The sequence below is a fragment of the Anastrepha obliqua genome, chromosome 5 (assembly GCF_027943255.1).
Source record: "Anastrepha obliqua isolate idAnaObli1 chromosome 5, idAnaObli1_1.0, whole genome shotgun sequence".
Lineage (NCBI taxonomy): Eukaryota > Metazoa > Arthropoda > Insecta > Diptera > Tephritidae > Anastrepha > Anastrepha obliqua.
In genome coordinates this window covers 118396705-118406362 of record NC_072896.1, presented here as the reverse complement: position 1 = coordinate 118406362, position 9658 = coordinate 118396705, and positions in this window count along the sequence as shown.

The window sequence follows — 9658 nt, the reverse complement described above, 5'->3', positions numbered from 1 at the left end:
ACTATGCATATTTAAAAATACCACATCAGATGCGTTCCAAGCTAAACAAAAACCAAAAGTAAGTCAAATTAATATTTAAAAATTTACTTTAGTTGATTTCTACTTGATCTATTTGTGTGTATATATGTACATATTTTACCTACATAACTACTTAAATTTTGATGTAATGTAAACTTGACAGCACAAAATAATACGAAAGAATGCACTTTAAGAGTGGTAACTTTTCAAAACACAAAGTTCATAATGGTATGAGAGTGAAAGCTAAGCAAATGACAATTTTCGGAACAAAAACAAAGAAACAAAATTTGATTATTATGCAAGGCAAGCTTTCACGCATAAAAACGAGCTTTCACTTGGAAGAGTGAGCTTTCACTCAGAAAAGTGAGCTCTCATTAAAAAAGAGAGCTTTCACTCAGAAGAGCGAACATTCGCTAAGAAGAGTGAGCTTTTACCTACATAACTACTTAAATCTTGATGTAATGTAAGCTTGACAGCACACAAGAATACGAAAAAAATCATTTTGAAAGTAGTAAATTTTTCAGTGCACGAAGTTCATAATTATATGAGAGTGAAAGCTAAGCAAATGAGAATTTTCGCAACAAAAAAAAATTATATTATACTAAATTTGATTATTACGCAACGCAAGTTTTCACTTCAAAAAAGGAGCTTTCACTTAGAGATGTGACCTTCTACTAATAGCAGTGAGCTTTCACTTCAAAGAGTGAGATTTCACCGCGAAAGTCAGCTTTCACTCAAAAGAGTTTAACCTACATAACTACTTAAATTTTGATGTAATGTAAGCTTGGCAGCACAAAAGAATGCGAAAAAAATGATTTTGAAAGTAGTAGCAAACTTGAAGTAGAAAATGAGAATTTTCGGAACGAAAAAATTTGATTTCTATGCAACACAAGCTTTCACTCAGAACAGTGAGCTTTCACTCATAAGAACGAGCTTTCGCTAAGAAAAGTGAGCTTTCACCAAGAAAAAGGGGGGTTTCACTAAGAAAAGTCAACTTTCCCTCAACTATACTGAACTTTCGCTGATGCGAACTTTCATATGCAGGTTAGAATTTGAACTCGAAAGCGAAAGTGAAACTGAAACTGAAAGGTTTCACATGCAATCAATTAGTTGCTTTCAGTAACAAAAAGAAAGCTTACACTTAACTTTAACATAACTACATATGTAAGCTTTCACACGCAAGTGTGAGCTGCCACTAATGGGTACAAGCTTTCAGACACAAAAATTTGCGCTTTCACTCACCGCCACAAGCTTTCATAATTCTCTTATTCACACATCATTTGTCATAGGTATGTGCAGTACGCCTAAAACTCTTAAATTCATGTATACATTATTTATGTGTTGATGTGCATTATTTCAATAAATATATATACATACGCGTGTAGGTACACATACATATAAAACACAATACATACACAATTTATTTGGTATATCTTAACGCCTTTTTGCGCACTTCAAAATTGCATTATTTGCAAAATTTCGAAATGATACAATTTTACTTAACTTTTCTACGAGGGCAGCTAAAAATTGTAGAATTTTGCAAATTTGTTATTTTGAAATGGAAATTAAAAGAGCACAAGCTTTTATAATGGCGAAAACAAATCACATGAGGCATAACAAAAAAAAAACAAACTCCTAAAAAAAAATTAAACACTAATAAAAATGGAGGCGCACAAATTTTGAAAGTGAATTCGCCAAATTTTATTGAATGAATAAGTAATATAAAAATAAATAAATAATAACAAGCAATAAAAAATTTAAATCAATAAAATAATAAAATATAAAATATTCAAAATAAAAATTGCAATCTTTAAAAACATGCGAACTTGAAATCAATTGCACTGTCTCACATGATTACTATTTATAATAAACAGTAAAAAGGTTTTCATAACCATAAAACTTACATACGCGCCACTTAGTGATTACACAAAAGAGTAACTGATTACAGTCAATGTGAGATCAACGCGGTATCCGGATCGATTAAAAACTACATCGATAAGTTAATGGTTAAAAATAACCATTTTAACGGTAAAGAAATAAACAGCTGATAACAGCAGTATTTGGTTTATCGTTCTAAAAGCGGCTAGTAACTCCTTTGCAATAACTGGTCACTGTTTTGTGTTGATCGCTAACTAGATAGGTGGCCGGCCAATAAATATCTTTTTAATAGGGAAGGATTTCACACGTGAAAGCTTTCAACAAGCTTTCGCACTAATAACTATTTCATAATGGCAGAAAGTTTTTAAAAGCGCACAATTTATTAAAGAGCATTATATGCTCACGCCAAGTAAATGAAATAATTGAAATCAAAAACTGAAAGCCACAGAAGAATGTAAGAGAATACAGGAGACGAAGTTGGGCTAAAAGCTGCATAAAATAGAGGAGATGAAAGGGTTGCGAAGTCTTTAAACGCACATATTTTTTTTTAACTAACAAATGTCATTCATACACAGCAAAGCAAATACAAGTAAAATAATGTAAATCATTTGCGAAACAAAAATCTCATTAAACCTGTTGGAATTCATAGAACTGTTGACAGATCACAAAAGTTACGAAACTTTCAACAATACGGCCCAACGAACTACATTGACTATATTGAATGGGAACCCTTGTAATTACATATTTTGCAATACGAGAAGAAAATGCTTTTTTTCTAATATTAAACGAACCCTACTCGCTTTTGTCACTTTAAAGTCTATTCCGCTTAAGTTTATTTCGGCGCAAAATGTAGTAGAGCATATTTTTGCTGCAATTTACAGTGAACTGATTGAGACTTAAGTTATATGGTATATATATATATATATTTTTTTTTAATAGCAATTTTATTGTTAGAGCCTTCCAATTTCCCATTGCCTTGTGCTAGCAATCTGAAAATGATGTCTAATGAAATATATTTTCCTGGTAACATTTTAAAGACATTTTCGCTTTGTACGGATTTCATGTCTTTACAGAATTTACGTTCGCAAATATCGTTTAAAGAAAGTTTTAACTATCTCAACTGTAAAGTAGAAGATAGAAGAAGAAGACTGGTAAGCAGTCCTCATCTGGATTCCCTACTGGCTTCGCAGCATTCTTGAAAAAGTCATTTGTAACAGAAATTACTAAGAAATTTAAAGTTTTGGCGGTTATCTTAGAAGTAACTTAAATTATTTTATATATATTTTTTTTAAAAACATTTTTTTTAATTTTGTAATTTTTTTTTTATTTTAATAATTGTTTTTAAATTTTTTTTTATTAAACATTTTTTTTATTGTTTTTTAATTTATTTTATTGTTAACTAACTTTTTTTCACTTTTGGGGTTCGCCTTTACAGAATTTACGTTCGCAAATATCGATTAAAGAAAGTTTTAACTATCTCACCTGTAAAGTAGAAGATAGAAGAAGAAGACTGGTAAGCAGTCATCTGGAAATTCTTGAAAAAGTCATTTTTAACAGAAATTACTAAGAAATTTAAAGTTTTGGCGGTTGTCTTAGATGCAACTTAAATATTTTTTAATTTGGAAATTTTGTTGTTTTTAGTAATTTTTTTGTTTATTTTTTTATTTATTAATTTTTTTTTTTTTTTGGTATTTTGATTTAGTTTATTTTCTTTTATTTATTTACTTATTAATATTGTTTTTTTTTTTGTTTTGCATTGATAGTTCAATAAGAGCATTGCGAACAGCTCCTTCCTTCCACTGCCTTTTCTAAGCAGTAGCTTTTTCCGATATCACTTGGTGCTACAGACTCATATCAGCATTTTAGTAGACATTTTCCTTACTATTTGAGGCTCTCATAATCAAGACTGCTATGCTACTTCTTTGCTTCTTCGCTTTTCTTATTCGAGCAACATTTTGACGATACCTTTGGCGTTAGAAAAGTGGTAGAGGTATCGGAGCAGATGTTTGTGTTTGATAACATTTCAAAATAAATTTTCACACTAAACGTCTTATAGGAAATTTATAAATATTCAAAATTATTATTATTATTTTTTTTTTTTTGTTCATAATTCAAAAATTTGGTGTACTGATTTTGTTAATAATTCTAAAAATTGGCTATACAAAAGTCTGCTGATTTGGAATCTTCAGATTCTCTAATGCCTTGTCCTGGTTCAACAGTTTGTAAAGCCACTCAGAAATGATATTTGTACTTAATATACGTATGCAGTTTCTAAAGTCGGTTAGACGCGGTTTTTAAATTTCTATAAACTAAGCTAAGGCTGACTTAAATTCACAGAGTATTTTCTTTTAACAATTAGGAAATATCTACATGATAGGCCTTAATGCTTTCCTTCAGTTTTATGAAACACTGCCCTAATTGGGCACTTCATTCCAAGTTTTTGTGTTTTGTTTTTTGTTTTTTTTTTGGGGTTTCTGCATGACAAAAATTGTGTATTTCAAAAACGCACTGTTTCCAAAAAGTAGACAATTGTTTGAAAAACCAGCTTTTACAACAAAATATCATCTAATATCATCTAATACATGAAATACTTCCACAACTCAACTACACTCAGCTCTCAGCTACACACACACATACTAACAAACTATGGTACAAAACATGCACAATACACCTCATGCACAGCAGTCAACACTAAAGTCGCATGGCAAATCTCACCTCATTGCTTGGCACAGAAGTGCAGGCAGAGAGAACAAAGAAACAACAATACAATGAAAGTTTAGGAATACACCAAACTACGAGTACATAAACAGTAATTTCAAGTGAGAATAAAATGAAATTAAAGAATTGATGGAAAAATGTGAAAAATCTGAGAAATCAACAAATAATTTTCAATAAAAATACTAAATAGTACAAATTACATAAAACAAAAACAAAAAAAAAAAAAACTTTAACAATTTGCTAAACGCTTGTGTGAACAACAAATACATAAAAAGAAATACTGAAGGTATTATTAGCGTATTTTAGCGGCATTTGACAGTTCAATTCAGTTGGCTTGGCCACATGAAGGTAAAATGCAACTTGAAGAAAAAAAACAATCGAAATTTGTCTTAAAATTCAACTAAGACAAGAAGAATTGCATGATGTAAAAATAAAATTAATAATAATAGTTGGTTATTTCATTTAAAAAAATAAAAATACCTTGAAATTAAAAAAACAACAATAATATAAATATAAAAAATATGTGCATACATATAATATTTACATATTTACGCATGGCTATAGCTCTACAATAACAACCAGTACGCAGATAAAATAAGCAGTCATTAAAGAACCATTAAAAGAAATCATTTAAAGTTAAAAAGAATTTTAATTCTGAAAAAAAAAATTAAATTCACGAAAAAAAACTTCAAAAATATGTGCATACATATAATATTTACATATTTACGCATGGCTATAGCTCTACAATAACAACCAGTACGCAGATAAAATAAGCAGTCATTAAAGAACCATTAAAAGAAATCATTTAAAGTTAAAAAGAATTTTAATTCTGAAAAAAAAAATTAAATTCACGAAAAAAAACTTCAAAAATATGTGCATACATATAATATTTACATATTTACGCATGGCTATAGCTCTACAATAACAACCAGTACGCAGATAAAATAAAATGAAAAACGCAGAAATCATTAAAAGAAATCATTTAAAGTTAAAAGGAATTTTTATTCATAAAAAAAAATTTAATTCACGAAAAAAAACTTCAAAAATATGTGCATACATATAATATTTATATATTTACGCATGGCTATAGCTCTACAATAACAACCAGTACGCAGATAAAATAAAATGAAAAACGCAGAAATCATTTAAAATCAAAAACATTTTTAATCCATTAGAAAAAACTTAATTCATGAAAAAAACGTCAAATTCACATATAAAATTAAAATTCACAAATAAAATCAAATTTATAAAAAAAATTCAAATTCACCAAAAAAATCAAAATCACAAAACAAAAAATGTAAATCAATAAAAATTTAATACAAATAAAAACTCATGAAAAAATTAATTAAGCCCCAATCATGCATACAAACATTTAAAGTACATATACGTGCATAACATTTATAAATATGCCGCATAGTTGAAGATTACATATTAAACAACAACAACAACAAAAAGAGTAAATACATACATATAAAAAATGTTGAAAAATTCTCAAGTTACAATACAGTTTATATAAATTATTCATATGTTACGGCATAAAAAACAACAAAAACAAAAATGTAGTTCGCATTATAGTGAAAATATTAGCGTTTTTTCGAAAAGTTGTTACTAAGCGTTAGAGCAAAACTTAAATGAAATACATAAAGCAAAATATATACAGGTAAAAAGTTCGTTAAATTTATGCGCAATTGTATTTATAAAACAAAACAAGTTTGAAAACAGAATTTAAAAATCCTTAATATCTATATATTCATATATATATACAAATAAATTACAATTGAAGTAAAAAAACAAAAAATTACTAGAAAACTTACTCTCTCCTAAGCTTAAGCATTAACTTACTAAAACTCTAATTTCCTTATGTTGAAAAACATAAAACCTTTCATTTCTAATTTTGAGTTATTGAGTTTTCCAAAACTCAAATGTCAAACATTACACTTGAAACAGTAATTAAAAGCAAAACACAAATTTTTTCGCAAAAAGCAAACAAAGTATAAAAACAATATTACAATAACTGTGGCGATCTCGAAACACCATCACCAACTGAGATACCGAATATAAAATTAAAGAAAAAAAAGAATAAAAAAACCAAAAAATGTGGTAGATAAAAGAATACAAAAACCAAGAAAAAACTAAAATTAAGTTATTTAAATTCAAAAATCAGTATATACATATAAATATTATGCATACAATACGTTATGACATACATAAAAACAAAACAAAAAAACAAAATAAACTATTTGAAAAACGATGCAGCAGTGTTTATAAATGTAGAAGAGGCAAGGAAGTCATTGAAGTAAAAGGAAGCGAATTTTCACGAGATTTCAATGCCGTTTTTTCCAGCATTAAACGTCGCTTAAATGAATAGAGTTTTCAGCAGCAAATAATTTAGAAATCATGCGATATTCAGTAGTGAAGCAAGCAGAATTTTTCAGCTTATTAAATATGCAGTAAAACACAGTGACAAAAAAAAAAACAAAAATGCATTAACATATAAATGAAAAATTTATTATATTCAAAAGTATACGTACATACGTTTCATCAATTCATCATGTGTATGATTGTTGTAATTATTACAAAAACTAAAAATGAAAAACAAAAAATGTGCTGTAATTCAGACAAAAACATCCACAAAGCGTAGCAAAATCAGCACAAAGTTCTGCAGTGTTTGCGCCGGCCATAGCCGCAAGCCTAAGCAGAAACCAAATATTTACTTTGTGTGCTATTGGATGTCTACGTAGAAAAACTATGAAAAACTATTTATATATAAATACACAATGCATTATGCAGAATTATAAAAAAATAATTAATTATTATTCACACTCATATAAAATATAAAAAAAAATTAAAACAAAAGAACATACAACTAAAAAACACACAACTAATTGAAATGTTGAGCGCATAAGTTAGTCAAAAAAGCAAAATGAGCAAATAATTTCATTGATTTTCAACTATTTATGTATTATTTGTTTTATCCACACTACTTCATGATGGTGTAAATGGAAAAAGTCTTCTTAAAAATTATATAACAATGAATGATAAGCTAATGCATGGTAAAATGAAGTAAATGTGAGTTAGCAAAAAAAATTAACAAATAATTTCAATAAAAGCTTTGAAAAGCGCAAAGCAACTTAAAACAGCTGGCAGAAAAAGCTCCAAGCTCCTTAGCAGCGCTCCAAAAAGAAAAAAACATTATTTTGCACAAAGAAAAATGAAAAAAAAAAAATCAAAGCTCTTTAGCAGCGATCTAAAGTGAAAAAAACCTTTATTTTGCACAAAGCGAAATGCGAGAACAATGCGTGGAGCCAGCTTAAGGTTTAAAGCTCTTCAGCAGCGCTCTAAAGAGAAAGAGACATTATTTTGCACAAAGCGAAATGAGAGAGCAATGCAAGCTAGATGAAATAGTTTACCGCCCTTAAGTTCGACCGAAATTTCTTTAGACGACGCACCGAAATTATTTTACCGAATCACGGACGCCAACAATTACAGGCATTTAATCTAAAAGGACCTCTACAGCGGTGAAAAAGCATAATAATAATAATATCATAGTTGCTATAGCGCCGTCTGGTGGGCGCATAGTGCCTTAGAGAAGGCTTACAAATAGCATTCAGCATTCAGAAATAGCTGCAAATATTTTGAAACCAAATAGAAACTTCTAACAAGGCTTTGAAAAAAAACAATACCAGACTATTAAAAACACTTTGGATATCACTGAAACACATCAAACATTTCAAAGCCAAGCAGGCCACTGGCAAACCAGAAGCTCTTGGAAATGTGTTGCGAACGCAGTTTCTATGGTATTGAGACCATAAAAATATTAGATCACACAGGATGCAAAAAAAACAATTACGCGGTTCAAATCATTCCAGTTACAGTCGACAAGCAAAGGCAACTATTCGAGGCCATCCAATTGCAATCACGCAAATGACCACGCAAGCAGATCAGAAACATTTCGCAAGCACAGAAATGCTTTTTTTTACTAAAAACCACAAGCAGAAGTGCCTTAAAAGGAGACTACTGCAAAGCAACACAAAATTTTTTTCGAAACATCCAATGCTAAAACTTATGGGTAGCAACACCTTTGAAGCGTAAAAGCATCAGAGTTGAAAACATTTATTTTGAAACGCTTATTGGCTAATAAAAATACCAGAGTTCTTTTGTAGCATTTGAAACCAATTACATGTGGCTTCAGTAAGGGAGTACTAAGTTACTAAGTACTGAGGCTACTTGGAAAAAATGTTAAAAGCTTTTTCAAATTCTCACTTCGGAGCTAATAAACTACTAAAGTAGTAGAAAAAGTGCAAAAACAGTACACCCTGATGGATAATAAGTATTTGAATACAATTCTGTAAAGAATTTAATTTTCTAAAAGGAATCTAAATATTTCAAAACACTCAAAACTTCATAAGCATTTGAGCCAGAAATCCCTTTATAAAAGGTTTCGAAGCAACGAGGTTTGAAACGAAAGTAGTTTGGTGTATGAGAGAATTGGTTTTCGAACTACTGAGCTTTTAACATTTCAGAGATCAAAAATCTTTGTATTGAAAAATCTATTCATTAGCAAAAGTTGTTTTATAAAAGTAAAAACGTTGAGTTTCCGAGTTTCGAGACGAAAACCTAATAACATCAAAAAATGTGTTACAAAAAGAGTTAAGAGCATTCGAAATATTTAGACTTAGGTTTACAGAGTCGAAAATATTTCTGCCAAAAATATGAGAAAATCTGCCAAAAATAACAAAAAATAACAGAAAATTCCACGATGCTTACGAGCAATGTCAGGGAGATGTCAGTTATAGATAGAAATGCTAATACTCCAGAACACATTCAACAAATGAGCCGCTCAAATATCAACGCAGATAAACTCTAAAGCAAGCCATCAATCACGTATAGTGAGTTTAGGAATAGATTAAATTCCGGTAAACAAAAAGTGGCATACAGAAGTAACTATCGTATTTTTCCAGTGGAGGCCATAAAAATTAATGAACAAGATTTAAAAATTCAGGAGCTGAATTGCAATCTCTACTTAGCTGTCGAGGACCAAGTA